Source organism: Amblyraja radiata, chromosome 35 (genome assembly GCF_010909765.2).
Source record: "Amblyraja radiata isolate CabotCenter1 chromosome 35, sAmbRad1.1.pri, whole genome shotgun sequence".
Taxonomy (NCBI): Eukaryota; Metazoa; Chordata; class Chondrichthyes; order Rajiformes; family Rajidae; genus Amblyraja; species Amblyraja radiata.
In genome coordinates, this window is record NC_045990.1 from 3,897,210 (window position 1) to 3,923,104 (window position 25,895).

General features: G+C 43.6%; 1 protein-coding gene across 2 annotated transcripts in view; it reads right to left on the bottom strand.

Annotated features, from left to right (window-relative positions):
* tyk2 (tyrosine kinase 2) overlaps nt 1-25,895 on the bottom strand; it is a 74,739-nt gene that overhangs the window by 45,335 nt on the left and 3,509 nt on the right. Inside the window, exon 1 of one of the 2 annotated variants that reach the window (XM_033012191.1) lies at nt 3,325-3,343. The exons of the other annotated variant lie outside the window; for it this stretch is intronic. The gene's annotated coding sequence lies outside the window, so the exon portion shown is untranslated. Of the gene's footprint in view, nt 1-3,324; nt 3,344-25,895 lie in introns of those variants that run through there. 2 annotated transcript variants of the gene reach the window in all.

Sequence of the window (25,895 nt, forward strand, 5' to 3'; positions counted from 1 at the left end):
ATCCATGGCTACACAGCCACCTGTGTTACTGAAACATTTTATGTTTATCTAGTTTACAGATACATGGCGGAAACAGGCTCTTCGGCCCACCGAGCCCGTGCCGACCAGCGATCCCCGCACATTAACACCATCCTACACACCAGGGGCGGAAAACCCGGGGGGGGGGGGGCCAGAGGGGACACGTCCCCCCCATGTTTTGAGAGGTGGGCGACATCCCCGCCAGGTTAACCTGCCTGGGCTTGCGCGGAGAAGCAGCGCTGGTATCCCGTCAGTCCAGACAGGGCTGTTAGTTAACTCGATGAGGCAGTTGAGCTGCATTTAGCGCTGGATTGAGCCTCCGAAGCCTCGCGCGCGCGTGCGTGCGTGCGTGCGTGTGTGTGTGTGTGTGTGTGTGTGTGTGTGTGCGCATGCACGCGCGGCCGCCAAAAAAATGTGTCCCCCGTCCCCTCCATGTTTTGATAGTGAGTTCCACTCTTGTACACACACCAGGGACAATTTACATTTATACCAAGCCAATAAACCTACAAACCTGTATGTCTTTGGAGTGTGGGAGGAAACCGAAGATCTCAGAGAAAACCCACGCAGGTCACGGGCAGTGCCTATAGACAAGATCGAACTCGGGTCTCTGGCGCTGTAAGGCAGCAACTCTGCCACCGCATCACCATGTTGCCCATAAGTCTGTGGATGTTCTAGAACTCTTGGTATATAAAGAAATCCCGTGATAACCTAGTTCTTCCAATAATGGTCAATACTCCTTGGACACCTTATATATTTATTACCCCTTATATATGACAATTCAACACAATTGTTTCTTACTAGTTTTCTAACCAATGCACATAATTTTCACTATAATTCATTTTCAAATCCATTCCATTTTTTGAACTCCCAACCACAACCCCTAACTTTCTCCGTTCCAGAATATTATTGTATGTCAATTCCCTTACCACTTGACAATTGTAAGGTAAATCCCTTCCTGGAGAAATATATCAGGGACATTCTCCTGGAATTGCACAGCTAAAAGGAGGACCGAAATATATATGGAGAGCTCCTCGACTTCAGTCCTGACAAACAATGACTCGTGTGCACGGCAACAGTTGGGAGATGTGCCAAGAATTGGTTTAGTAACAACAAAATGGTGCATGGAAATGGATTAGTAGCACCAGCAGGTAACAGGCAATCTTGCTGACAAAAGAGAACAGAAATAAGTCTTGCAAAAGAGAAAAATAAGTGATACTTCTGACCCAAACAGATTCAAATAATATTTACTGAATCCCTTGATAAAATCAGAGATTCCAAGATAGGTAAACAGTGCATTAGTTCAGCAGCCTGACTGCAGTCTCTCCACCATTCAGTGTCAAGTTCTCAGATCAGCTAACATTCAAAGTAAAGTTTTATGTTTCCTTTTGCATAGCTGTAACCACTTCCGGATTTTAGATGGTCAGCTTCATGCTTTGTGCGTCCATTTTCACAGAAGGAGGCACAAAATACCTCGCAGACATAATACAAGGACTTTGCAACATTTAAAAGGCATATGGACAGGTACATGATAATGGCGGCACAGAGTTGCTGCCTTAGAGCGCCAGAGGACCGGGTTCAACCCTGACTACGGGTGCTGTCTGTACGGAGTTCGTAGGTTCATGTCGTGACCTGTGTGGGTTTTCTCCGGGACCTCAGGTTTCCTCCCACACTCCAAAGACAGCTTTGTAGGTTAATTGGCTTGGTATAATTCTAAATTGAGCTAGTGCGTGTAGGGGATTGTTAATGTGCGGAAATCGCTAGTCAGCGCAGACTCGGTGGGCCTAAGGGCCTGTTTCCGCTCTATATGTCTAAACTAATCTAAAAGGTTTAGAGGGATATAGACCACATGTAGGCAGGTTGGACGAGTGTAGATGACGCAATTTGGTCGACATGGGCAAGTTGGGTCGAAGGACCCGTTTCCATGCTGTATGACTATGACTCTACACCTATGATTAGCTAAAGTTGATAAACCCGCAAGGTGTGATGAACTGCAGCCCAAAATTTAAAATGTGGCAATGGAGATTGGAAACTGACAACTGGTGCGTACAGAAAGCTGAAACGATACTGGATTAGTTGACCGAGACGGGAAGCTAGCAAATGCGACTCCACTGCACTGAAAACGTTATTATTCTATGTCCATGGAAAAAGAGGAGACCCGGTTAGTCAAGAGTTAAAAAACAAATTGCTGGAGCAATTAAGCGGATCAGGCAGCATCTATGGAGGGATAGTACACAAAGGTCTCCATCCAAAACGTCACCCATTCCTTCTCTCCAGAGATGCTGCCTGTCCCGCTGAGTTACTCCAGCATCTGTGCATAGAATAGTACAGCATGGGAACATGCCCTTTGGCCCACGATGTTTGCACTAAGCATGATGCCAACTGATCTCATCTGCCTGTACACAATCCATATCCCTCAATAACCTGCATTTCCACATGCATATCTAATAGCTTCTTAAATGCCACCATCATATCTGCCTCCACCACCACCCTTGGTATTAATGCGATAATGGTGTTTAAGTGGCTTTTGGATACAGTCAGTAAAAACCTTGCTATACATAAGCACAATGATATTTATGTACATGAGTGTAACAATAGAAGATTACACTGAGGCAGGAGACAAGATTTGCCACTTTTCCAGTTTTCTGCATTCATTTTACAGAGTAAGTATGCTTGTAAGTAATAATGTTAAAAGGTTATAAGATAAATTAAATACAGTTTTCTGTGATACTCACTGATGTATTGGCAATTATCTTTACCGAGCAGGCAGTGTTAAAAAAAAATGAGAGGTGCTCAGTTGCAGTGGATGCCCCGGAACTGCCTCAATGTGACCCAATATTAGCCAGAGGGCTCCTGAGACACTGGTTCAATGTTGCTCCGGGTTCTACCTCTGAAGTGTCGGTTCCTGGAGAGTGCTGCTTAGTGAAGTGCTAAATAACAAAGGTTTTACTAGATTTAAGTCGGAAAAGGGAAAATAGGGAACTACAGATTATTTAACTTGACTTCGATGGGAGGGAAACGGCTTGAAGTTATTATTAAGGAAGTGGTCAGAGCACTGAGAGAACAATAGGTTTAGGAAAAATCAACACAGCTTTAATAAATGAAAATCTATTCCAGTTTTGAAAGTTGTAATGAGCAGCTGTAATGTCATGCGGATAAATACACCGTCATCCATTTTGGTCGAAAAACAATTGAAAAGCAGAGTTAACTTGTGGTCAAAGAATGAAATGTGTTGATATGGTTGAATGCAACTGACACAGTCAATGTGCAGTTACAGCAGTCAAAGAGGAAATCAAATGATATGCTGACCTTTGCTGCAAGAGGATTTAAGTACAAGGGTAAAGATGTCTTATGGTGAGCCTGGGACACCACATGCAGAACTGGTCTCCTTACATGACGAAGTATGTATCCCCAATGGAGCATAAACAACAACAGCTCACAGCTCTAATCCTGGGATGGGTTGATTGACCTGAACCAAAGATAAAACAGACTGCCCTAATATTCTCTGAAGGTTCAAATAATGAGATCGATCTCATTAAACTATTAAGTACTTTCAGTCTGACAATGTAAATACAGGGTAAATAATGTCCAGGCCAGGGATCGGAGTCTCAAAATTAGTGGCTAGCGATGGAGGACTGAATTAAGGAGAAATATCTTCATCCCGAGGATAATTAATCTTGGTTATTCTCCACCACAAAGGGTTATGGAGGCTCAGCTGCCAGGCATATTCATAACAGGGATCACAAGCGTTTCAGATATTATTAATTGTGTCCTATTGGATTAGTGTAGGAAAGTGGCATTGCACCAAAAACTCACCCGTGATTTTTGTGAAAGGCACAGCAGATGCAAGGGGCCTCTTTCATGCTGTCATGTAAGAGTTAGATAGAGCTCTAGGGGCTAGTGGAATCAAGGGATATGGGGAGAAGGCAGGCACGGGTTATTGATTGGGGACGATCATCCATGATCACAATGAATGGTGGTGTTGGCTCGAAGGGCTTCCTCCTTTCTATGTTTCTATGATTCTCCCTCCCATCAACCCACACCATTGGTAGCCACAGCTTCCATGACTCAGTCCTTCCTTTCAGATCCTCTGCCTCAACACTTCTAGGATTCATACACAATTGCACAGCACGAAGTAAAGACCAACTATCAAGCAGTCATTTGCACTAATCCCATTTATTTCTCTGCACATTGTCAGCACTGCCCTCAGATACAACTAGTCACCTACACTGAGGCCATTTAACTGACCGACAAGCATTGCTATGTGGAAGGACATTTTGAGAAAACCAAGCAATCACAGGAAAATTGTGCAAAACTCCACCCAGACAGCAGAGGTCAGAATCAAAACCAGTTGCTGTGGATGTGAAGCATTTAAGACCCTTCTTAAAATTAAACATTTGTCACCCCTAATTTCTCCTTTGTTTTTTTCAAGAACATTCTGCACAATTTACTTCATTTAAAAATGCCACAAAAATTTAAGTTTTTTTTGTTACTCAGTCTATTAGCTCTATTTTACTGTTACATGGCAAAACTGCTCTCCGTTTCATTTTAAGATTAAAAAGCCTTAAATACCTTCAGTGTCTTCTTATTACAATATTAGTTACTGGGCATTGCATCGGTCAAAACTGGTCAGCATCGCCAAATGCCCCTTTGAGCAACCAGGTCTGGAAACAATGCTCAGGAGACTGTAGACACTTCTCCTCCTCAAATTGTCAACTCCAAGTGCCTCTTTTCTTGCTTCTGCCTGCACCCTCCATCTCACGCACGTATTCTACCGCTTTAAACCTTTTTATTTTGACAGGAGAGTCAAAACTCAGAATATAAGGGGTGGGGAGACCCACAAGACCTTTGAAATGGAAACATCAGCAACGTCATCAGCGTGTGTAGAATTGTCAGGGCCGTTTGCAGGCAACCTCTGTGGGTGAGATGACGAACACAGCCCTTTGGTTCTGGTCTTTGAAATCTTTACACTCATTAAACCTTTAATTAAACCACCCACAATGAACCGTGTCTGTTTAATCCTGCAAATACCAATGAGCTTCAGCAAACCATTTGCCATTGATGCAAGGAGATCTTAGAGTGATCCTGTGTCCGAGAAAGAGGAAGGATATGCTCTATCTGTATATCATTTACATGCGTGCTTTTGTTTTAAGTACTGCTCTGTATTATTTTGCTTTGTGTAGTGCATGAAGACCAGTGATCATGTACATTAAAGTAGAAGCAAGGAACTGCACGTAATGGTTTACAAAAAAAGGACAAAATCTTCAGTGTAAACCAGCATCTGCAGTTCCTTGTTTCTACTTTAATGTACATGATCACTGGTCATGTAACACACAAAGCAAAATAATACAGAGCAGTACTATCACTTGCTTGGTTTGCCGAACCCCACCTCTCTTTCCCACCTTCTCGCCCTTACTCCATCATTCTGAAGACGGGTTGGGAGGCAGGAACTGCAGATGCTGGTTTACGCAAAATGCTGGAGTAATGTCTGATACTAACTCTTCATCCCAATCATATACAGATATCACTGTCGGCTCCTGCACTGCTACAACAGCCAGAGAAAGCATAAGGAACAGCATCTCACCTTCCACCTGGCCACATTGCACCTTCCATAGTGAACTTGATATTGAATTGTAGGGATTCCTGTACTTTCCATTCTCTAAATTAATCAGAACTGACTGTTTCTGCAATAAATAACTCCTATAAATCATGGGATATTCAGGTTTTTCTCTTTGCATGCTCACAGGCTGACCTGCTAGGCACTGTTAAGACTCCATTAACTGCATTATTTCTCCCTAATGGCAGCCATTAACCCACTGATCAGCATTTATCACCACAACATCACTGGCCTCAGCTTATCGCAGATATTCCCTCTACTGTAGCTTCACTGCACCTAACTCTGCAAGTAACATTCTCGCCACACAATGATGACATCCAACAAGAGAAAATCCAGCTTTCACCCCTGAGATTCAGGAGCAGTAACCTCACTGACTCCCCCACCATCAATACCCTAGTGGTTACCATTGACCAGAAACCATAATAGAGTAGCCATAGGCACAATGAAGCGACACGAGCAGGTCAGATGTGACTTTCTAAGAGTAACTCACCTCCTAACTCGCCAAAGCCCATCTATCATCGACAAGGCTCAAGTCCGCTTGATAGCATACCAACCACTCGCCTGGATGAGTACAGCTTCAACAACATTCAAGAAACTCAACACCATACAGGATGTGGCAGCCCACTTGATAAGCACCCAACCACGCACACACTCCACCACCGACACACAGCAGCAGCAGATTGTACCATTTACAAGACGCACAGCAGCAAATTACCAAGACATTTGAGAAAGCACCTTTCAGACCCATTACTACTGCCAGCTAGAAGGACAACGGCAGCAAAGGCATTGGAATACCACCATCTGGAAGTTGTCCTCTTAGCCACACAGGCCAACCTGAAGTACATTACTATCCCTTCACCATTGTTCAAGAAGGAACTGCAGATGCTGGAAAATGGAAGATAGACAATAATGCTGGAGAGACTCAGCGGTGCGGCAGCATCTATGGAGCGAAGGAAATGGGCAACGTTTCGGGCCGAAACGTTGCCTATTTCCTTCGCTCCATAGATGCTGCCGCACCCGCTGAGTATCTCCAGCATTTTTGACATCCCTTCACCATGGTCATGGTTTTCTTCCTTTCTTAAATTACCCAGTCACATTGCTGACTATTCTATTCTATTATGTTATGTGTCCACAAGGGAATTGGTTGATAGACTCGACACAATATCCACATTTTAAAAGCGTAAAATACATGCTTTACATCACAAACCAGGAGAAAAAGATACACCATGGAACTACTGTTCAGTCAGCCTGCTGTGAATAGTGGGAAGATTCCAAGAAAATCTTCTACAGACAGCATAAACCAGCATGCAGAGATCCACAAGTTAATCCAGTGCCATATCAACAAGGCAGCATATTTGGTAAATCATAAAATGTAGAACAGTACAGCACAAGAACAGGCCCTTCAGACCACAATATCTGTGCTGAACATGATGCTAAAACCAAATGTGTAGGAAGGAACTGTAGGATGCTGATTTAAACCGATGAGGAATCGGCAACGTTTTGGATCACGAACCTTCTTCAGAGTCTGAAGAAGGGTTTCGACTCGAAACATCACCTATTCCTTTTCTCCAGAGATGTTGTCTGACCCGCTGAGTTGCTCCAGCTTTGTGTCTATGATGCTAAGGCCATCTGTTATCTATCTGCACATAATCCTATCTCTCTATTCCTTACATATCCACATGCCTATCCCAAAGTCTCTTAAAAATGCCACTATAGTTTCTACCTCAAGCACCAAACCTGGAAGTACGCTCCAGGTACACACTGCCCTCTGTGTAAAAAAAAAAAAAGTTGCCCTGCACATGTCCAATCTCACCCGAAAGCTATGCCTTCCATTATTTGATTTTTCCATCCTGGGAAAAAGGTTCTGACAAGTCTACCCTATCTATTCCTCTCATCATTTTTTACACTTCTATCCAGTCTCCCCACAACCTCCATTAGATGCAGCAGTTCTCAATATTTGTAATTGGAAAGTCCTGTGTGGCAGATTGATGCAGAAAGCAGAAGCTCAAGGAAGATTAGTCCAGTAGAAGAAATGAACAGATAATGGTCGATGAGATGTTGGTTACTGAAGGGTTGTCTACAGTGAGTTTCCTCAAGACAGGACCCCTTCCATTTTGTGATGTATTTATGATTTAAGTGGCGCTGCAAGATACGAGAGTTGAGAATGGGACATTTGAAGTATCCGGTGACAACAGAAGATCAAGCACTCAAGAGACAACCAACTCAATTTCTCAGCTGCATGCTCTGGGTTTTCCAGCTTATTTGTCAATTTGCTAAATGGGGGTACAAAGGAAAGTCAAGGGAATGGGACTGATAGGATTGCTCTGCAAATTCTGCCCATCCTCGGAGCCAACATAAATAAGTACGTTTGTAATGGGGAACTTACTGAAGGAAGTTAGATAGTTCTTTATCTTTCTTCTACAACACTCACAACGTAAACAGCAATATTGCACAACTGTTACATAACTTCTGACCACAGAGATTTTCAAACGCTCTTATAAAGCCATATTAAGAACACAAAACACCACTGTAAGTTTTAGATTGGGGTTGGGTCCATTTGGATCATATTTCAGTATCTCATTTCCAAATCAACTTAATATTTTTATTATTTAATGGCAGTCAGAGTAATCTGCAAAATGTCTTTTCATATTTAACTACAATTATCTGGCACGTTCCTTTAATGTGGGTCAATAATGTGTTGACAGGAGCAGCAAAATAATTGCAACTCAAGAATAACACATGATGAATAATCAAGATACAAATTGCTGGAGGAACTGAACTGGTTAGACGGCATCTGCGGAGGGAAAGCAGAGGTGACGTTTCTGGTCAGGACCTGTCTTCAGACTGATGGAATAGGTGGGAGAAAGCTGGAAAAGTGCCTGCATACTCCATCAGTCTGAAGAAGGGTCCCTATCTATCCACTCCCTCCAAGAGGGATCCAAGGGTTCATCATTTATCCACTCCCTCCAAGATGCTGCCTGACCCGCAGAATTCCTCCAGCAGTGTGCGTTTTGATCAAGATTCCCGCTCCTGCAGTTTCTTGTGTCTGCACACGACTAGCAATGATGCATTTTCCCAGATCCATGTTGATGCAGTGCATTCATATAATTGCACATTACTAAAAACTGCTTGAAATAACTTCCCTCTCTCAAATACAAGTGTTCTCCAGCAGTGGCCAAATGGTAATTATACACACGCACAAGCTGAAAATCTTTTGGCTCCAATTTGTGCTCCTTTCATATTTGTCCCAGCAAAGTCAATGGCCGATGCCAAGTCTTGAACTACTAAACTGTTAGAGAGAGAAGGAAGGTAAATTGAACAAGGAACCCACCCTGTTTCTACTGCAACATCTCCTCTCAACCTTATTACAATTTATCAGTATCAAGGGATTTGGATCAGGTACAATGCCCCAAGATAAAATAATCATGCATAAAATGACTACATATACGCGACCATTGATTCTTTCTTTCACGTCAAACTGGGAAATAGGAAATCCATTTGGAAAAAAAAAAATCAGCATGCAACCTTTTCTTGGATGTTAAGTGTAGGTTGCAGCTGAATTGAAGGAGCCATCTCCAAGTCACTTTCTCAATTCAAACAGTGGGCCCAAAGTATACAAGTACTTTTCTGTTCTTTGTCATTTTTGTTCTTTCAAGTTTCCATCTTCCCTATTCTTCCACAACTCCCCCGAGGAATTTGATAACTTGTGTTCAAAAGGGAACTGCAGATGCTGGAATATCGAAGGTACACAAAATTGCTGGGGAAACTCAGCGGGTGCAGCAGCATCTATGGAGCGAAGGAAATAGGCGACGTTTCGGGCCGAAACCCTTCTTCAGACTGATGGGGGGTGGGGAAAGAAAGAAGGAAAAAGGGAGGAGGAGGAGGAGGAGGAGGAGGAGCCCGAGGGCGGGCGGATGGGAGGGTGGGAGGAGACAGCTAGAGGGTGAAGGAAGGGGAGGAGACAGCACGGGCTAGCCAAATTGGGGGAATTCAATGTTGATGCCATAAGGACGCAAGGACTCCAGACGGAATATGAGGTGCTGTTCCTCCAATTTCCGCTGTTGCTCACTCTGGCAATGGAGGAGACCCAGGACAGAGAGGTCGGATTGGGAATGGGAGGGGGAGTTGAAGTGCTGAGCCACCGGGAGGTCAGGTAGGTTATTGCGGACTGAGCGGAGGTGTTCGGCGAAACGGTCGCCCAACCTACGCTTGGTCTCACCGATGTAAATCAGCTGACATCTAGAGCAGCGGATGCAGTAGATGAGGTTGGAGGAGATACAGGTGAACCTTTGTCGCACCTGGAACGACTGCTTGGGACCTTGAATGGAGTCGAGGGGGGAGGTGAAGGGACAGGTGTTGCATTTCTTGCGGTTGCAACGGAAAGTGCCCGGGGAGGGGGTGGTGCGGGAGGGAAGGGAAGAATTGACGAGGGAGTTGCGGAGGGAGCGGTCTTTGCGGAAGGCAGACATGGGGGGAGATGGGAAGATGTGGCGAGTGGTGGGGTCACGTTGGAGGTGGCGGAAATGGCGGAGGATTATGTGTTGTATTTGCCGGCTGGTGGGGTGAAAGGTGAGGACCAGAGGGACTCTGCCCTTGTTGCGTGTGCGGGGATGGGGAGAGAGAGCAGTGTTACGGGGTATGGATGAGACCCTGGTGTGAGCCTCATCTATGGTGGCGGGGGGGAATCCCCGTTCCCTGAAGAACGAGGACATTTCCGATGCCCTGGTATGAATAACTTGCTGGGATTCAGTTCTACACGTTGATTATCTTCCCCTATTCCGAAGAGTGTTGATGGAGCGCTCCATGGGAGACATGAACCTCACTTATTCCACTGCTGACAAAGGGCAATCCCCTCTCCAAAAATACTACAACCAACTCCCTATGTTATTGCAAAGCAACAAACTTCAAGTGCTTCAAGGAAATAAACAACATTTTGATATAACGTCACAAAGTCAATGGAAACAACAAAAAGGTCAAGTGACCAGGCGCTTCCTGTTGTAAAACCTCAAGCTTTTATCTTCAACTCTGGTTGAAACATGAAGCACATTGATTTGGTCAGAATCAACTCATTGGGTGGCCGGTTTTGAAGGAAGAATACACATCAAGTCTACAACATAAATATATAGTAGACACAAAAAGCTGGAGTAACTCAGCGGGTCAGGCAGTATCTCTGGAGAAAAGGAATAGGTGACGTTTAGGGTCGAGACCCTTCTTCAGACTGAAGAATCTGAAGAAGGGACTCGACCCAAAAGTCACCTATTCCTTTTCTCCAGAGATACTATCTGACTGCTGAGTTACTCCAGCTTTTTGAGACATGTTCGATTTAAACCAGCATCTACAGTTCCTTCCTAAACATAAGTATAATGGTAGACTTTCTCAGCTCAGTGAGGCTGATTGAACTGATGAACGATGAACTATTAATAAACATGGTGCTATAGCAAATAGCGGCACCAACACATCTCAGTGTGTTCTGGTGGAACTCTGGACACCTCCACACCACCACCACCACTCCAACATTAGAACTTTCCATAAAATTGCATTGAAAAACTCTGCTTCCCTCCATCTCTGTTGCAGTCGCATTTTTGTTTTGAGTTTGCAAACCAAGACAGGTTAGCCATGCAGATGAATGCAAAACATTCCATGTCAGAGAAGGCCAGTTACCCCCAGTAATGTGGTCAATATCCATATAACCCTCGACTATATTGAAACACGTGATTTGGTCAATATCACACCACTGCTGCTTGGAGCTCAAGGACAAATTGGCTGCTTGCATCCCTTAAAATATCATCGTGGCTGCACTAACATGAGGGCTGCAAAGGCTTTGGAATGTCCTGAAAGTAACACGGAAGCGAGTATTTTATTCAACAGCTAATGATGACGTGCACTTCCTCAGCAACCTCTGTGGTTCAAATAAAAGATCATTTAATACAATTCAAAGACTGGGGAGGGGAAAGTTTAAGGCCTACTACGTTCGATTTAACTAAGGCTGAATCATTGTGGTGATCTGACACACCTACAGACAACGTTAATTCACTCTCAGAAGGCCAAGACTTTCTAAAGTGGAAAGTCAGAACACAACAAGCTGCAGGACAGAGCAATTGAATCAAGAGCAAGTAACCAACAACAAAGTGTTAATGGCATTAAGATCAAGATCAGACACAAATGCTGGAGAAACTCAGCTGGTGAGGCAGCATCTATGGAACGAAGGAAATAGGCGACGTTTCGGGTCGAGACCCTCTTCAGCGGTCAGTCTGAAGAAGGGTCTCGACCTGAAACGTCGCCTATTTCCTTCGCTTCAAGTTCTCCAGAGATGCTCATTATGGGGGACCCCTTCCCCCCCAGCAACAGACTGTTCCAGCTGCTACGGTCAGGCAAACGCCTCCGCTGCATGCTGTGAAAACAGAGAGGATGAGACGGAGTTTCTTCCCACAGGCGATTAGGACTGTAGACTCTTATCTCACCAGGGACTAACTCACTGTACCAATTTACTGTTGTGTTGTGTCTTTTTAAAATTGCTGTTTTTTTTCTCACCAATATGTAATTACTGATTCTGTTCTCTTCTGTTTTGTAGTTTTTTTGCACAATCCGCAGGCATTGCCACTTTTCATTTCACTGTACATCTCGTATGCGTATGTGAAAAATAAACTTGACCTGACTTGACTTAAGCATGGTGACTAGTCAAGCAAAGCACAGGCCCAGATACAAGATCTGGAGATACAAGACAAGATTGTACCATTCGTTTAAAGTTTCAATTTATTATATAAAACGGCTCACGGCTGGTCACAAATCTCCCAATTCCTCCAAAGTCTTTCAATGATTTACAAAGTCGGCAGTGCGATGGAAAATTGTACACTTGCCAGTATGGGTGCAACTTCAAGAACAAAGCAGCATTTTTGACACCCAATCCAGCACCCTAAACATCACTCCTCTCCTCAAGCACAACTGGTTGTTGTGTGCACCAGCCACAAAAATGCACTGCCGTCACTTGCCAGGTATCGCCCCGATGATTAAAGGAATATATGTTCATAGGATCACTACCTCCTCTCCAAGTCACATACCGTCCTGCCTTGACTGCCACTTTATCTAAATCCTAGATCTCCCAAACCAACAGTGTTGTAGGAGTAACGTCATATACAACCCACAGCAGTTCAAAACCAACTCGCCTCCATATTAGTCATGGGGAAGGGTGAGGGGGTGAGTGGGATGTGGAGAGGCAAGACAAGAGAGCTGGCCTTTTTAGTCTCGCCCTGTAATGTAATCTTTCAAATAATCAATGAAACTCTAAGATTACAGAAAACCCCATTGGCTTTACTTGCATGTTTTAGAAATGGAAAGCTGCCACATTTGCCTTGTGTTTAACTTGTAGGACTGGATGCACAACAATGTGGCATGCTGATCTAAAGCACTTGCGTAAGTTGTTCTGTTCAAAAATAACTGGGGATGGGTTATAAATCATTGACAGCAACATCCAAATCCCAGACGGAAATAGGTTAGCCCGTCTGTGTTTTGCAAGTAATTGTTATTACTTGGATTCTATCGATCTGTGGAAAAGATGACTCATTGGACAGACTGCTCTACAAAATATCAGTAAAGAGCAAACAGTCCAAGTAGGCTCCTATATACGGTATAACACTGCTGGGCATTGACAGTCCAAAGCACACGTTTAAACCAAGGTCTCCAAGCTTAACAGATCTCACATTGAACCCATGAGCATGGAAGCAACATTCTCTCTTGACACCAACTCATTAACATTTATTGCAGTTCATTAAGAATAAGGGGTCGGCCATTTAGGACTGTGATGAGGAAACATTTTTCAGCCAGAGTTGTGAATCTGTGGAATTCTCTGCAACAGAGGATGTACTTCCTGCGGCAGCTGAGGATGCACAATCTGCCACAGGCAATGATGGTCCAATTCTACACGGCCATCGTAGAGTCTGTCCTCACCTTCTCCATCATGGTCTGGTTTGGCTCAGCCACCAAGCACGACATCCAGAGGCTGCAGCAAATCGTCCGATCAGCTGAGAAGGTTATTGGCTACAACCTTCCCTCCATTGATGAACTGTACACTGCAAGGGCCAGGAAGCGAGCGGGCAAGATCATCTCTGACCCCTCTCACCCTGGCCACAAACTCTTTGAATCACTTCCCTCTGGAAGGCGACTCCAGACTGTCAAAGCTGCCACAGCCAGACATAAAAACAGCTTTTTTTCCACGAGTAGTAGCTCTACTCAATAACTAAAAATCTGTAGCCTCCTTTTGCTCTGGTATTTTATTTAATTCACATGTTTAATCGATAATGTTTTATTATTAATGTTTAATATTTTATGTGTCATTCCTAACTGTCACTGCATGTCATGTTGTCACTTGCGGGCAGAGTACCAAGGCAAATTCCTTGTATGTGAATACTTGGCCAATAAACTTATTCATTCATTCAGAAGGCGGTGGAGGCCAATTCACTGGATGTATTCAAGAGAGAGTTAGATATAGCTCTTAGAGCTAACGGAATTAAGGGATATGTGGAGAAAGCAGGAACGGGGTACTGATTCTGGATGATCAGCCACGATCATATTGAATGGCTGTGCTGGCTCGAAGTGCCAAATGGCCTACTCCTGCACCTATTTTTTATGTTTCTAATGTGAAAAGAGTTCTTTCAAAATAACACTGGATTTCTCTAAATATACTAAGACGGTATTTCGAAGTTTCATTTATGCTGTGTTACGATTAACCGAAGAGCACTGTTTCGTTTAGCGCTCCATTTTCTAGGAACGCTAATCAAGGCATTACTGTGGAGAGGTTTTAAATAGGCAATGTTCTGGCAAATAGAGTAAAAGGCGGGAAACTGTGCAGTTGTCCATTCTTGCAGCATTAGGGGGGGAAAGCATGCTATCAAAATGCTGAGAAATTGCAGAAAGGCCTGGATGTCCTCGATCATGACTTGCACAAGGCCAGCGTACACACATAGCAAGTAAAATCAAGAAAGCTGTCATCCTTTATTATCAGGGAAGTTAGAAAGGTAGGAAAGTTATGCTTCAGTCGAGAGCAGAACTGATAAGATCTATGATGTTGTGCACTATACTGGAATACTTATTCAAGGAAGTATGTGGTACATTCGAGCCAGAAAAGCTTTACCGGACTAATATCTGAGATGGGCAGGTTGTGTTCTAGGGAAGGTTTGACAAGCCATCTTGTATCCACTGGAGGTAGACACAAAATGCTGGAGTAACTCAGCGGGTCATGCAGCATCTCTGGAGAAAAGGAATGGATGACATTTTGGGTCAAGACCCTTCAGAGCGAGAATGGATCCGATTGAAACACTAGAACCAGAGGAGTCTTGACCGAGTGGATATGAAGAAAGAGTTTCCTCTTGTGGAAAAATCAAGAACTAGGGAATGACTATTTAAAACTAAGAGGTCATCTAATTTTCCACTGAGACTCATAACTTACTGAGAATATAACAGAATATGGAGCTGAGGTTACATTCAGATATGTCATGATATTATAGAATATCAGTTTGTTTTAGAAGGAACTGCAGATGCTGGAAAATCGAAGGTACACAAAAATGCTGGAGAAACTCAGTGGGTGCAGCAGCATCTATGGAGCGAACTATCTTTGCTCCATAGATGCTGCTGCACCCGCTGAGTTTCTCCAGCATTTTTGTGTACCTTATAGAATAGCAGAGCAGGCACATATGTTGTAATATGAATTATAATTGTAATATGTTTCTCTTGTGTCTCATATGTTGTAACCTGACCTAAATCAAATGCAGTGGTCTCTTCAGGCCCAGGTTAGTAAGTAAGTAAGTAAGTAAGTTTTATTTATATAGCACATTTTAAGTCAACTCGCATTGACCCCAAAGTGCTTTACATAAATTAAATAATAAGTTCCATTACAAACAATAGAAAAAGGTTTTTAAAAAAATTAAAAAAAAATTTTTTTAAAAATTATAAAATGGACACAACACATTTTAGAGTTCAACACAAACGTCCCCCCACAGCAGAATCAAAACATTTCCACTGTGGGGAAAGGCACCAGAAAGTTAAGTCCTCTTCCTCTGTGAAACACCCGAGGTCAGGGCCCATTTGTGGCCGTGCAGCCAGTCCGATGATTTTCAGGGCCCTCTTGCCGTGAAGATGGAACATCGGCGTCGGGTGAAACATTCCTCAGCGGCTTGGAAAAGTCTGGAGCGGCTGCCTCCTCCCCGGAGACCGCGGCACTCGTAGTCCTCAAGCCGTGCCGGTTGGAGCTCCGACCCCGGCGAACTCGATCCCTGGCTCTGCGGCGCTCCAAATCCAGCGCCGCCCGCGGCCAGACGCCCGCAGCCACAGCTCCGCGATGTTGGGAGTCGGCAGCCAAAGCGCTCCGGAGCTTACCGCACGGCGAACCGGTAGGCATCGCCCGCTCCGTGTTGGTATCCCAGCGCTGCGCCACCGCCGCCGAAGCTGTAGCCCCCAGCCGGTCCCGACAGGAAACGCCGCTCCATTTTCAATGGTAGGCCGCGAGGACGGGGCGAAGAAGCACCTTGGAGGGATGCTGCCTCTCCGACCAGGTAGGGGACTAAGAAATAAAGTTTCCCCCTTTCCCACCCCCACCCCCCACATAGAAGACCTCCACTAACATTTTTTTAACAGGACTTAAAATAAAATAAAATAAAAAAAGGTGTAGAGACGGACTGCGGGCAGGCTGCCATACACAGACGGCGCCCACTCCCGCACATCCGCCATCAAGGAACCAAGCTCTACAGTGTATTCAGACACAGCAGCACAATAACAGCAGGTGACACAGATGCAAAGGCCCACTGCCTAATCCATCACACTGCTTGGTCACGAAGAATGAAAGGCGTTAATACAAGTTGGTCTGCAATTTTTTTTTTTGCTCTCTCCTCTGAGAGCAAAGGTTTTCCTTACTTCGTTTGTGGTCAATTTCAGCAATCCACCACATGGAGCTTTTTTGGTATTCATCCATAATTAAACATAACAGCAGAATAAATGCTTCATCAAATGAAACTGGATCAATAGCAAACATTTCCAAGCACACATTCCCAGCACTGACAAAGGATCGGAGGATTTGCAACCGAAGCAATCTTTCTGTTAATTCAGGCGATGTTTATTTTCAGTATTTCCTCTTTTTAAATTTCTTTGTCCACGGTTTGCATTGTACGGAGGGCGTACCACATTTGCAAGTCAAAGCTTCACTGCACATTGACTGCAAAGTACAAGTACATTGTACTCATAAGCTCATTCCAGGGCTAATGAAGGACATTATCTCCAATGCTCAGCTTCCACACATAGGCAGGTGGGACTAGTGTAGATGGGACATGTTGGCCGGTGTGGACAAGTTGGGCCGAAGGGCCTGTTTCCACCCTATATCACTCTGTGACTCTTTGACACACAATCACAGAGCCAAAAGACTGCCTGTTTACGTGGAGCTGTTCATTCGTGGATCAAAACAGATGCTGCATACGCCTCTTGTTTTATTGTGGCATAAGAATTGTAATTGTATAATACTATACACAATTTGTACAGACACGGGTAGAAAGTAGTGATGCAGGTAGACAGGGAGGTGAAGACAGCACTAGGCACACGTGCCTTCACCAGTTAGGGCATTGAGTACAGGAGTTGGGACGTTATCGTACAAGTGGACGGTGAGACCACACACTGATGTAGGATTGACATTGCCAAAGGTAGGCAATTGGGAGTAACTCAGATGGACATCTTAGATAGTAATGTTACTCCAGTACAAAATACTGGAGTAATTCAGCAGTTCAAGCAGCATCTCTGGAGATAAGTAGGAGGTGATATTTCGGTTCGGAACCCTTCTTCAGACAGTTCCAATCTGAGGAAGTCCCTTCCAGTCTGAAGAAGGGTCCCGACCCGAAACATCACCTATTCCTTTTCTCCTGAGCCGCTAAGTTACTCCAGTATTTTGTGTCTAACTTCAATATAAACCTGCATTTGCTGTTTCTGCCTACACAAATAGACATCTTGGTTGACATTGATGAGTTGGGCCAAAGGGCCTGTTTTGGTGCTTTATAACTATCACCCTAACTATATGGCTGTGGCGTGGATCACTGTGCCAAGAGTGTGTGAATGTTTCCCAGAAGTTCCAACATTCTCACCAGAGGGCCTGCAGGTTTTTCTTGGATATGGCATCACAGCCATTCCACATGAACAGTTAACCACTAAAGCCATTTGTTTCAATGGATACATTCCCCCCAGCTGCATTCAATCAAACAACGTTAATATTTTTAAGAAAATCTGCAAACTTTATTGCTGATAAATGAGATTAATCGCAATTGAGATCCGACAATTGGAAAGGAAGCGAATGTGCGGGAGAATTTGCACAGAATAACAGGATCTGGAATGCACCATGCGAGCGATGATGAAAGCAGATTCAAATGCAACTATAAGATAGTAAGGAAAGAAGTCCCCATGTTGTGGAGAGAGAGGAGGGGAGCAGAATGAGTGGCAACCTTTCAGTGAGCTAGCACACCCACAAGAGGCCAAATATCCCTCTATTGCCCGACCGCTAAGGAAGGGGCCAACAGATGGAAGGGAAATGGAGGAAATTATCCCAAGGAATTGAAAAATGCAAGTTTTCCAATGGACTCGCGTTGAAGTAACTTGCTCCATGGAGCCAGCTAGTGGCCAGAACAAACATAGTGACAGCTATCAAACAAAGTCACAGCATCAAAACATATACGCTGACAATGTGGAGTAAGACTTTGTGGTCGCAAACTCTTCTGTGGGAATTGCAGTTTATACATTCAATAGATTGGTTACAATTTATTTTACAGACACTTCTGTGCATTAAGAATAATCTTTCAACTCAAAGCTCTAACCTGCTCAGTGCCACTCCCGAGTCTACTTGGGACATGGCCAATAGTGGAAAAAAACTTGGGAGTGAACAGATTAATAGTGCCCTAACAAATAGAGAATCAGGAGTAGGTGACTCATTGACTAAGACCATGAACGACCTTTTAGCTCAGGATCACTTTCTTGAAGTCACCCCATATCCCTTGATTCTCTTCATATTAAAAAATGTACTCATTGACTAAGCCTCCACAATCCTCTTGGGTAGAGAATTGTAATTTTTTTTACAACCCTCGATGTTTAAAAAAAATCCGTCTCACCACATTTCTGCATAGCTGATTCCTTGTTATGAGACTAGAACCTTCTGATTCTTGGTCAGGGGATTCCCTTCTTTGCAAAACACATTAAGAATTTTATGGTTCAATAAGTCAAGCTTTCTTACTTCCAAATGTTAGGGTGTTTGGCCCCGTTTCCTTAATTTTAGTTTAGTTTAGTCTTGTGATAAAGCATGGAAGGCTCTTCGGCCCAATGTCCATGCTGACCCATTCACACCAGTTCTGTGTTATCTCACTTTCTCATCCACTGCCTACACTCTAGGGGCAATTTACAGAGGGTAATTAACCTACAAACTCGCACATCTTTGGGGTGTGGGAGGAAACCGGAGCACCTGGAGGAAGCCTACAGGGTCACTGGGAGAACGTGCGATCTCCACTCAGACAGCACATGAGATCAGGATTAAATCCGGGTCTCTGGCGCTGTAAGGGAGCAACTAACTACTAGCAGTTCCACCAGCTGTGCCCCCCCCATCACTCCTCATACAATGAACTCGCCCGTTTCACTAATCAGCATGATGAACCTTTCAGACACGTCCTGTGCCACAATCAAACCCTTCCTTGGGTAAGACGACCAGGCCTGTACACAATATTCCAGCTGCAGTACCACTAGTGCAATATTTGATTACATTAAAACAGCTTACTCTTGCACTCAGATCATCTGGCAATGAAAAGTAAAATGTCTTTTAGCTTCCAAATTATTTGTTGTACCTGCTCATCAGCTTCCAGTGATTTGCAAAGACAACCAAGTCCCATTAAAAAACAAGTGCAAAAGCAGCCAAGACAATCAAATAACATTTCCACCCAGGACATTCATTGAATCTCCCATTTGGTACATGATACACAGACTTGATACCATGTACCACCATATTCAGGAAGTTGCTTTCCTGGTGTTAGAAGACTGTATAGACCTTTCATAAGCAACGGGTGAAGTCCCGATCTACCAATCGACCTCATTGTGGCCCATGTACTTTTTATCTGCATTTTCTGTAACTGTAATATTATAACACTGAAACACCCTATTCTGCACTCTTGCTAGTTTCCTCTTTGCATATCGTGTTTGTATATGGCTTGATTATACTATGATTTGACTGGATAGCGTACTTTTCACTATATTCCTGTACACGTGACAAAATAATATCTTTCAACCTCTCGCCATTTAACAGTAGCCTTCTCCTATTTTTCCACATTATATTCCATCCATATCCTTGCCCTTTTGCCAAGCTGATTTATAAATTTCTTAAAGTCCATCTCAATCATCTTCACATCATCAGCAAATTTCCATTTATTACACTGGTCCTCTTATTCAACTCATTGATACTGATGATGAAGTACTCGCGCCCAGTGCCAAACTTCAGCACTCACCAGTCTCTCAGACTCTCAACCAAAATATGGCCCAATTATTCCTGTTCTGCTTTCATTAACTAATCAATCCACATCACGATATTTCCCCAAAATATGCTCTCATTCTTCTCAAAGATAATCCGAAAATACAAATATGAACATATAAATTAAGAGCAAGAGTAGACCAGTCAACCCTTTATAGTTCAGTAATGATCCATCGTTCTACATTTCCATCAATACCACACCAGCACATAACTGGTTCACTAATATCTATTCTGTTATTTACGATTTCACAAGAATGTAATAGTTTTATCCAAACATGATTTCCCTTTAATAAATGCACACCGTCACTGCTTAATTCTCTTATTACTTTTCAGTTCCCCTTTACCACTTCCTTTATAGCTCGTCCATGGTTCCCCATCTTCTCTCCCAATTTAATAATCTTCCAGTTTTGGAATCAGTTGAAAATCGATAGATTAGGTAATTTTAATGACCAGTCTGTTCAGAAGCACAGCAGAGAACTTTAAACAGTTCCACATACCATCACACAGTTTAGAATGATTATTGGCCATCTGAACAAGTCTTAGACAAAGGGGAAGAAGCAACTAAACATGTTAAAAACAAAAATCTGACAAAGTGGCCAACTCTTCTTCAAATGTACAGAATGTTCCATTCTAAATGCATGGCTCATCCGGCCCTTATCCTGTAGATACCAACAAGCTGTTCGGCCTAAGGTCATTTCCAAGAACTCAACATAATTCTTGTCCAACACGCACACATTTGGGTCACTGGACATGTCTCATACCCCACACATACGAAAATGCTGTAGATATTGCACAGGTCAGGCACAGGAGTTAATGTTTCAGGTCGACGTGGTGGGGAGGCCTGCAGGGAGAAAGCCTAGATGCAGAATACAAGATCTGGTAACATTTGAGTAGGAAGGAACTGCAGATATTGGTTTAAACCGAAGACAGACACAAAAAACCTGGAGTAACTCAGCGGTTCAGACAGCATCTCTGGAGAAAAGGAATTGGTGACGTTTGGGTCAAGATCCTTCTTCAGACTGCCAGCCTTCGATCTGAACAGCTCCAGCTAGTTACTCCAGCTTTTTGTGTATATCTTATAGTAACATCTGTGTTGAGAGAAAGACTAAAGTTAATGTTTCAGGTGGAGGTCCCTCCATCAGAACTGGCCAGTTCTGACAAACGGTAAAGGTGATTATCTTAAATTGGTGAATTCTACATTAAGTCCCAAGGACAATAATCACCGACATACAATGGTCCAGTATCAAAAATGGCTCCAATTCATGTGCATATCTCACCAGCACACTGAGAGTGCCTCTTCACACCGATCAATTGGGGAATTATTTAACTTACTGAACTCAACTGTACACCAACCTGCCACCTGAATTGTATCACAAATCCAAAATGTGCTGCAGAATCATCAGATGTAAAAGTAACAATGCAAGCTTTATGCAGACTTGCCTGATAACCTGAAGGCACTTTGCTGAAGTTTCCTGTCAACTGGTAAATTGCATATTTTCAAATAATTAAGGATGTTGGTTGTCACAAAAGGCCACAAAAGTGCTGGAGTAACTCAGTGGGTCAGGCAGCATCTCGGGAGAACATGGATAGGTGACGTTTCAGGTCGGGACCCTTATGAGTCTTGACCCCAAATATCACCTAGTCAAGTTCTCCAGAGATGCTGCCTGACCCAGAGGCAGCATCTCTGGATGGAAGGACTGAGTGACGTTTTGGATGGAGACCATTCTTCATTTTTGTAGCCAGATTATCAAGGTCCATTAATAATAATCTTAACAATGCCCCATTTTGGGTTCTGGAAGGTTGATGCAGCTTCATATCATTCATCTATCATTTGTGGGAGGAAATTCAACTTTCCTGTCCCGCTGAGTTACTCTAGCAATTTTGTGTCAACCTTTGGTTTAAACCAGCATTGCAGTTCCTTCCTGCACAACTTTGTAATCTTTTACAAACCTCCCCACTGCCTTACCTCATTCCTTACATTCCTCTCATAATCCACTCCTTTCACCAAATATCTGGTATTTTATGCCAGTATTCTTTTTAAGTAGCTTGGACTGTTTAACATATATGTGGAGCTTTCACTAACTTTCTTTCATGACGCTTTAAAAAAATATTTATGGGAATGGGTACTTTCCTGACAAGGCTAGCAATTATTTCCCATCCTTAAATGGGATTGTCCAGGCACTGAGCCAACTACTTAAACTGCTGCAATATTCCATGGAGCGTAGGAGGATGAGGGGAGATTTATAAAAGTGTACAAAATCATGAGAGGAATAGATTGGGTAGATGCACAGAGTCTTTTCCCCAGAGTAGGGGAATTGAGGACCAGAGGACATATGTTCAAGGTGAAGGGGAAAAGATTTAATAGGAATCCAAGGGGTAACTTTTTCCACACAAAGGGTGGTGGGTGTATGGAACAAGCTGACAGAGGAGGTAGTTGAGGCTGGGACTATCCCATCGTTTAAGAAACAGTTGGACAGGTACATGGATAGGACAGGTTTGGAGGGTTATGGACCAAGTGCGGGCAAGTGGGACTAGTGTAGCTGGAACATTGTTGGTCGGTGTGGGCGAGTTGGGCTGGAGGGCCTGTTTCCACACTGTATCACTCTCGGAATCTAGGACAATATGTATTATGCTTCAGCACAGTGGTTTAGGGACAAATGTTTGGCTGGCTGGCTGAGCTCTTTCAATTCCACCTTGTGTCCGGTCCTGTCCAGTGGCCCAGTTCCTCAGCAGGTTAATTCTCAGGTAATTTAGTCAGACTTCTGACTGATTAATTAAATAGTGGCATTCACAGTGATCCCTGAGTATGCAAATGCCTGATGAAACCACAAATAACACAGTGAAATAAATAATACTGCAGTGTTTCAACAGAAAGAAACACGGATGTAAACAAGCGTTACGACCATCTGGAGAACAAACATCTCTTAAATCTTGGTTTACAAATTACATGCTGCAATTACTTCCCATGGTTCGGGTCAAGTCCAATCTTCGTCATTTTAGTTTTTTTTTGTTTTAGAGATACTGTGCGGAAACAGGCCCTTCAACCCACCGAATCCGTGCTGACCAGCACCCCATACACTAACACTATCCTACAAAATAGGGGCAACTTACAATATCAAGCCAATTAGCCTACAATCCTGTAGGTCCGTGGACTGTGGGAGGAAACCGGAATGCCTGGACAAAACCCACATAGGTCATAGGGGAAGGTACAAATTCTGTACAGACCCATAGTCAGGATCAAACCCGGGCCTCTGGAAGACAGCAACTCTACCGCTACGCCACCATGCCGCCATTTCTGCCCTCAGCCAGCTCAATACACCAAATATGTTTGTTATAATTGTTTCTTCTTGTTTTTAAACAGCTCTGCTATGCAAAATAATTTTCAATAAGCAGAGCTAATTTTCCCCCTAATTTAGTACATTCTTCTGTAGCACTGGCAACAGTTAATGTCAGTGAGGGATGACAGTCCACAGAGTTCTCAGATGGCCAAGCCACTTCCGTTCAGATTCTCCACAGTAATTGCTGGAAGCAGAAAAGCCAAGCGCAGCCACAATAAGGTCCATTGCACGCATGGGGATATTTACTGGAAGGATAACTAGCTGAAGGGGTCAAGGCATCATGTGCCCAAAAACTACTCTTGTACAAAATGAAAGAGAAAGCTATGATTAAGTAATGAACCTGCTGTCATAGAAGTAGCTGTGGAATGGGTCAAGTTGCAGTCGGAGGGGTGGGTGAGGGTGTAATGGGGGTGGGTGAAAGCTGATCAGAGTTTTGAGGTACTCAGAATATACTCATGAGAATAGTATAGGAAGGAACCGCAGGTGCTGGTTTATACCGAAGATAGACACAAAATGCTGGAGTAACTCAATGGGTCAGACAGCATCTCTGGAGAAGGAATAAGTGACGTTTCGGGACAAAACCCGAAAGTGGGTCTGAGGAAGGGTTCCAACCCGAAATGTCACCGATTCCTATTTCCAGTGATGCTGCCTGACCTTATTCCAGCATTTTGTGTCTTTAAAGAGAATAGTACACTGTGCTAGTTTTGACACAGCAGAAATATAAGCATGGCAAATAAGTAATTTGGAAGAAAGCCTAGAACACTTGAGAAAATAAAGGAAGCTGTGGCAATGTGGGGTAAATGGAGTGTGAACAGAAATTGGTGGCCTTTCAGACCATGAGTTGCAAACCATTTAGAAATTCCAGATTGGGAACAGGTTAACCATCTTTTTGTAATGCCCTAGCTCCCTGCCCCACCCTATTCTGACAAGTGTTTAGTTCCGTTCAGAGATACAGCGTGGCCCACCGAATCCGTGCCGACCAGCGATCCCCATACACTGGCACTATCCTACACACACTAGGGACAATTTACAATTTTACCAAGCCAGTCACCCTGCACATCCATAAGACTTGGCAGTGTGGGAGGAAACTGGAGCTCCCGGGAAAAACCCACGCAGGTCACGGGGAGAACGTACAACTCTGTACAGACAGCACCCGTAATCAGGATCGAACCCGGGTCTCTGGTGCTGCAAGGAAGCAACTCTACCGCTGCACCACCCTGCCGCCCAGGTGACTAGCCCAATTACAGTTGTGCATTTTGACTGCCTCCATGAAATTATCCTGCAACCAGTGATTTCACTGCCAAGGGGAGAAGCGCCGCAGAGCAAAGCTGACATCAGGCCGAATACATGGCAGCCAAGAATCCTCCAAGGTCACTGGCAAGCAAAATGGGAATGACTTACAAACTATACATGTAAAAGCTTATCCCACATGCAGTCGCTGGCAGCTGTCACATATGATTTGAATAAGTAAAAAGCAGAATTGATTATCATATCCAAATAGGCTCATGAACAGATTGAAATCATTCAGTAAAGGGCTGGGTTGTGGCTCGAGTCAGGTTAGCAGAAAACCAAAGCAATTGCAGATGGTGAATAATTTAATTGCCAAGAAATATGGTCATGATTGACGTACTTGCATTTGCTTGCAAGTCACTGAGCTACACCAAGAATAATTCTCTACAAACGTATATAATGAGTAAGAATGCAGATGAGGTATGGTGGAGAGGGCGTTGAGCTGACAGAGATCAAAGATATCCAATTCAAATCGACAATCTGGCCACCTTGGACTGGTGGAAATTGAACAAGTCACGTGCTGCCACATTGATTTAGTTACCATATGTTGCCTCCTGACTGTCTTCTTGTACAAATCAATAGATGCAAGTAAAAAAAATCCTTTCTGGCACATCTCCAAATCCTTTTCTCGTTAGCTGCACATTGTTTGCTATTGAACCAACCTGGCAACATTGGCATTAAATGTGTTTTGGAGTGGCACGGGTGACTCAGCCACAACAAGCAGGTTGGGCATGTGATGACATTTATTTCAGCATTGTTTTTCCCTCTCCTCTAGGCTGGGGGGATGGGTGTGACTACAGCGATGCAGAAACATATTCCCATCAATGTGGCAAAGGAGGATTATTTAGGATCTCTCGCAACCACAAAGATCCAGAAAAACAAAACTGAAAACTAAAAACAAAGCGATTAGTTTAGTTTATTCTTGTCACATCTACCGAGGTACAGGGAAAAGCTTTTGCTTGCGTGCCATCTGTCAAAGAAAAGACAACACAAGAGTACAATCAGGTTGTCAACGGTGCACAGATAAAGGATTCAATATTTAGAGCAAAGATATAACATTGAAGTCCAATTAATGATAGTTTAACTTTGAGGTTCAGGCAGTCTCCAT